The 6,455-nt window shown below is 45.6% G+C and overlaps 1 protein-coding gene across 2 annotated transcripts in view; it reads left to right on the top strand.

Moving 5' to 3' along the window:
• SLC4A5 (solute carrier family 4 member 5) overlaps positions 1-6,455 on the top strand; it is a 40,685-nt gene that overhangs the window by 4,404 nt on the left and 29,826 nt on the right. The gene's annotated exons all lie outside the window — the stretch shown is intronic.

Below are 6,455 nucleotides of genomic sequence, written 5' to 3'. Positions count from 1 at the left end.
TTATTATTATTATTATTATTATTATTATTATTATTATTATTATTATTATTCTGCCCTTCTCCCAAGGCTGGGTCTCAGGGCAGCTTACAACTTTAAAAAAACACATACAGTTAAAAACATACATAAATAGTATATTAAAATAGAATTAAATGCACCCCTTTGGGGGGGGAGCGCATGCCCCATAACTATGTTGCAGTTGGAGAAATTTTGCAGCTGGGTGATGCAAAGGGACACTGCTTTCCCAGATCTTTGAGGATTCAGGAAGAGGATAGGAAAACGGATTCCGGTGTCATATATTTGCCTTGACTAAAGGGACATCAATCCATCATGTGCCTGAATGCTGAAAGTAAAAAATGGCATATCAGAAGTTTCAAGTTGGCAGAAAAAGAGAGGCAGAAAGAGGAGTCCCTGTGAGGAAAAACGTCAAAATGTAGGTGATCCTATATTTATATCCCACATAGACTTCCATAAGCACCTTTGGGAGTGAGTGAGTGTAATGGCGGGGCGCACCGACACACTTTTTGGAGGGCAAGACCAAAATCGTTTGCTCCCATCCCTGCCCCACAACCCAGTCCTTAAGCTCCTTAGCAAAGCTTAGCATTTTGCATACCAAAATAGTTGTCTGCTTTCCATGGCGCTGGCAGTAAGGAACTTTGCTTGGGGCTTTGCGAAATAATTAGCACAATGCCCGTCATTAGGGCAGGCGGCGGAGAAGGGGAAGGGGTGGCAAACGTTGGCCAAGACCATGTCCTTCCCCCATTGAGCATGCTTGCGCAGTGGGGATGTTGTGGGGGACATTGCCGATGGCCATTCCGCTTTGCTTGCACATTTCCAAGAAAGCCAGTTCTGCAGTCAGGAACCCAGTTCTAGACTCCTAGGTTCCTCCTGCAACAGCAGCAGCATCTTACTCTGAACATCAGAATACTACTCTTTGAGACATGGCACAGGTGGATGTCCAGTCATCTTTGGCCATTGTCCATTGTAAGACCATTCCCAGACCTTTTTTTTCCTGGTGCAATAAACCAAATCAGCAAGCTATCAGTCAGAAAGCTTCTACTAATGTTGTTGTTATGTGCCTTCAGGTCTGACTTATGGAACCCATACACTTTTCTTAACAAGATGTATTACTGAAGAGGTTTGCCACTATTGCCTTCTTCTAAAGCTGAGAGAGTGTGACTTGGCCAAAGTTTCCATGGGGTTTCCATGGCTGGCTGAGGGTTCAAATGCTGGCTTTCCAGAGCCCTAGTCCCATAGGCCATCATGACTCTCTTCTACAAACGACTGGGATCCAGCCCTCGGTGGTTAAAATCAGCATTGTATATTACCTTCGCTTCTTGGCAGAATCTGAAACGGGGAAGAGGGACAGCTTTCATTTTGTACGTTTTACTGTCTACCGATTTAATTGTCCTGTTTTAGGTTTCACATGGGGTTGGATTGTTTTATGGTTGCATGAAAAGCCTGGTTGGCCAATGTAAATAAATAGACAAGTACACTCCTCCCTCCATATTTGCAGCTTTGATATTTGCGGCTTCGATTATTCACAGATTTGATTAATATGTTCTCTCTAGGAATCTCTAGGTCCTCCAGTGCAACTCTATGGTCAGCTGTAACTAAAAGTTGCCCTGAAAGACCTAGAGATTATTCCTATTATTATTATTATTATTATTAAACTTTATTTATATAGCGCTGTAAATTTACACAGCACTGTACATAAAATCATTTAATTAGACGGTTCCCTGCCTCCATGCTTACAATCTAAGAAGACACGACACAAAAGGAGAAGGGAATGGTTGAGGGGAAGGGGATTAGGTCCAGCATTCTTCTCTCCCTCTGAGGCCTGGACCATGGCAGATGGACAGATGGAGGGATCTGTATCTTAAGGACAGGACTGATGGCGTTTGCCCACCCTCTCTCCCCCTCAGAGGCCAGGATGGAGTTGGATGCCTTTGGGGAGGGCGCTGTTCCTTTAAGGGAGGCCTGATGGGATTGGCCTACCTTTCTCTTACTAGGCCTTTGTAGCTCCTCCAGTGTAACTCTGTGGTCAATGTCTGGCAGATGCTGACCACCAAGTTGCCCTGGAGGACCTAGAGATTCCTAGAGAGGTGTCCTCTTGGGTAAAGACATAGCATTTTTGTCATTTGTGGGTTTTCCCCATTCACGGGGTCCTTTGCCCCTGACCCCAGAGAATATGGAGGGACAAGTGTTTTAACAAGAAACCAATTTTGGCTATTCACCAGCGGTTTCACTCAGTTAATAGGCAGGTATTGTGTAAATGTGTAAAATCTCAAGTTCTTAGGTCTGATTTAGCAATTCATGTGCCTTTTGTGGTGCTTTAGACAAGGCTTGGTTGGCACATTGCACAGTCTGCATCGTTGCGTTTCACATTTCTGGTTGTGGAGGGATTAATATACACCTTTTTGTAGCTTCTATTGTTTCCATCTTCTCTTTTTATATCTTTCTCCCCTCCCCACTCTTTCTTAGACTCACACACGCACACAAATGCACAAACGCACAAAGTCACCCAACAGCCCTCCTCTTCCCCAGGAATTGTGTTGGTTTGGTAACTTCATGTCATGAGAGCTGAGAGCGAAGAAAACGGCTCCGTTTGCCCTATAATCTGCTTATTAAGCGGCGGAGTTTAACCAGACAGAGTGGATAAAATAAGTTACAGGGCATTAATTTTTGTTGCTGTTGTTGCTGCCGCTGTTGTCGTTTTGGTCGGGGGGCTCTTTTGGGGAGGCGGAAAGCGGTCGCACGCGGGCGGTTCTGTGAAAATTTTGTTGGCCGGAGGCAAGAAATGGGTGAAAAGCACCAAAAATCTCCAGGTAGGAAAACCATTTCTTGTCTTTTCTAAGCTCTTCGGGTCTGGAGACGGCCTCTCAGCTTCCCTTTGAAAGTTTCTTTAGGGATTGCTAGGGGTTGCAAAGGTCTAAGAGAGGCCACTTTGTACACTCCAGGGTCCGTTTTGCTTCTTCAAAGTGGGCCAAATTCCTTTCCCAAATTCCTACGAGAGAATTGGATCAATGCCACCAGTTCTTGCAGTTACCTTTAGTTACAATTTCAGGTCCAACTATGGAGTTGTGGGGTGCCTAGCCGAACCTAGACGACTCAGCCAGCCCTAGCTAGAAGATACTGAGAAATGATAATGAAATCCAAATCAAGATGGAAGGGCTTTTAGGAGACTGCAGTGACCAAAAAGAGGCACAAAAAGAAGCCCTTTCAGATGAGAGGCAGCTGGGAAAACCGTCCAGGTCTTGAAGGGAGTGAAGTCCATGGAAGGAGAGGCAGAAGGTTTGGCCGGAGAATGTGGCAGAAAACCTTTCGGTGTAAAGTCATCTAAGTTTATAAATGCTGGAGATGCATCAAAGCAGCCTTTTGACATCGCAGCTGAACCCCGATGTAATTTCAGAGGCATCCCCAGCATAGTACTTGTTGTGAGTCTATGATGCTAAAGGTCAAAGGAGTTGGGTATCTCCAGTTTGGTGGAGAGAAGACTGAGGACCAGATGCAATGGCTTTACATTAACCGGAAGGTAGATTTTGGATTAACATTAGGACCTTTTTGAGAGTTCTTGGAGGAACGTCTTGAAGGCAAGAGTGGTTCAGCAAAGGCGGAGTGACCTCTGTCTCTCTCTGGACGTCTTCCAAAAGAGGCTGGACACCTCCCTGCAGCTGGGGATGCTCTACCTGGAGATGCTGCATTGCAATGGGGCATTGGACTCAGTGGCCCAAGGGGCAACTTCCAGCTCTAGGTTTCTGTGGTTTTAGGATTCTGGGACTCCTAAACCCACCTGGAGGTCCTTCCTGGTCTTCCTTCCTGGTAGTCTGAGTTGTACCCTTAGTCCGTCCGACCCAACATTGTTAATTCTGATAGGAAACCTTGGCTTCCCAGGTTTTGGCAAGATCCTTCTGGTAGCCCCAAGTGGGAGGTGAGACCTTGATTATTTTGGTGCGGTGGCCATTTAACATTCCTAGGAAGTTGCCTTATCCAGAGTCGCACCAGTTGTCTCTCTAGTCCAGTACTGTCAACACTGAATGGGAGCTAAGCCTCTCCCAAAAGTCAGGCAGGATTCTTTCTTTCAGCTCCCTGGAGATCCCTGGTCTTTCGTCTTGGGGGTCTCCTATCCAAGGACTGTTGTCATTGTCGTTGTTGCTGTTGTTGCTGTTGTATCCCACCTTTCTTCCAAGATGCATCAGATCTGACCCTGATAAACATCCTAAATGAGACCAGATCAGGTGTGTTATTCAGGGTATCTATTGTGGGATTTTTGTTGTAATAGTGCAAATTTGCACACACAACAATATTACTTGGCAAGATTTCATTGGGAGAGGGATTTTGCCTTTTTGTTCCTCAGATTGCTTTACCTGAGCTTAAACCTTAGGTACCTGAGTTTAAAGCTTAAAGTGTAGCTGCTCCGGTGACCCCAGTTGAAGATTCAATACAAAGAGGTTCCCAGAGATGCAAGACCTGTAAAACGACCCTAAAACGCTTCCATTTGCAGCGCATTCTGCGTTGCGCTTTCTTCTGGTTGAATGACCAGCAAAGCGGCCGGCAAACACCCGAGATTACGCTTTGCGCATAGACAGATCGGCTTAGGCCTTAAGCTGGGCAGAAGGGAAGGAAACCTCTACTTTTCTTATTAAATGTCCCCCTTTGTTTTCTGTTTGCTTCGCTGGCTGGAAGTTTTGCAGGATGTTTTCTTTTTGCAATTCAAAACAGAAGCAGACAACAGATATGTCTCTTAACAAGATAAGCTCCCAAACCCGATGGAAAGCTGGTAGGAGGGGGCTTCGTTTTTTATACAGATGGATAGATAGATAATTTAAAAATGTAATGTACATGGTTTCACATCCGATTCCCACACTTTGACGTGAGTCTGGAGTGGTTTTGGCTGAGATCTTACAACAAGGAGACACAATATGACTTGACACTTGTGAGGCTGTCCCTCGACACTTAGCTCCATGCATCTGTGGAAGTGGGCTCACGTCTACAAAAGCTCATGCTACCAGCTTTCCTCCACTTGATGCATCTAAGGAAGTCGATCTAGTCTCCAAAAGCTCATACTACCAGCTTCTCTCCACCTTATGCGTCTGAAGAAGTCGATCTAGTCTACGCAAGCTCATGCTACCCTAAGCATTTGAGGAAATGGTCACAAGTCTTTGAAGGTTCATGCTACCAGCTTCCCTCCACCTTATGCAGGTGGCAGCATCTGCACTCTGGAGGCCCATTGTAGTCCATGCGCTCAGCTAAGGCCCTGGTGCAAATGGTTTCCCCAGGCCAAGAGTGTGCTACTTTGTGGATGGTGCGCAGCCCCATTTCCGGCTGGTTGTTCCTCCCGCTTTGGGTTGGTCTCGCTCTTAGCTCCCCAAAGCTCCTTAAAGGCCCAGCCTGGATGCTTCTGTGACGGAAACACTAAATCAGGAATAAGTAAGTGCCAAGCCTTTGATGTCCACTAAATACTGGAAGATATCACCTTAGTCCTGGCCGTTTGACTTTAAGGCTCTTAGCCTGGTTAAGCGGGTTTAACCTCTAATGCAGTGAACATCCCATTCTTTCTAGGACTCAGCGATCCTCGTACTTTCCCCGTGGAAAGCAACTGGCCTTTTCACTATGTTCCCAATTCAAAACTATTGTTGTTATTATTGTTGTTGTTGCGTGCCTCCAAGTGATTTATGACTTATTGTGACCCTAAGACAAACCTCCTGTTGTTTACTTGGCCAGATTTCTTTGAGGGGATTTTGCCCTTTCCTTCCTTTGAGGCTAAGAGAGTTGGACTTGACTAAGGTCACCCAGTGGGTTTTCATGGCTGAATAGGGATTTGAACCCTGGTCTCCCAGCGTCCTATTCCAATGCTCAAACCATGATAACACATTGGCCCTCAAGTCAACTCCGGTGCAGAGCCAATACTTGGGATTCATTCTACACAATGTGTGCAAGTAACAACAGCCACAGCCCAAGGCTGAAACCCAATTGTTAAATGCAACAAAAAGTAGACACACTGAATTCATGGAAGCTGGTTTCCATGCTTGTGTCACTTCCACCGATTCAGTGAGCCTACTCAGCTTGACAACCAAAGGCTATCATCATCATCATCATCATCATCATCATCATCATCATCATCATTCATGGCTGGCATCCCACTGGAGAGGCGGGATGTAAATAAAACATTATTATTATTTTGCATCATCACAAACTGACCTATGAACATGTAAAATTGAATTGTGCTGCTGTGCAACACTTGCATTCTCTAGAGAGGAGAGGCCGTGTAGCGCGTTGCCGCATTGTGCATCCTCACAATTCACTAGCACTGTTGAAATGAGGAATGGTCCTCTCTGAACCCAGAGAAGATTCACTCCTCACTTCAAGAATTCTCTTTCCGATCTCTTTTTGAAGATGAAGAAAACATGTGCCCTCCTCCAGTCTGCTGAGACCTCTCCAGTCCTCCAAGAATTCAG

This window comes from Sceloporus undulatus, chromosome 6, assembly GCF_019175285.1.
Source record: "Sceloporus undulatus isolate JIND9_A2432 ecotype Alabama chromosome 6, SceUnd_v1.1, whole genome shotgun sequence".
NCBI lineage: Eukaryota > Metazoa > Chordata > Lepidosauria > Squamata > Phrynosomatidae > Sceloporus > Sceloporus undulatus.
Note: the sequence above shows the minus strand (reverse complement) of the source record. Positions and strands in the feature narration are given on the sequence as shown.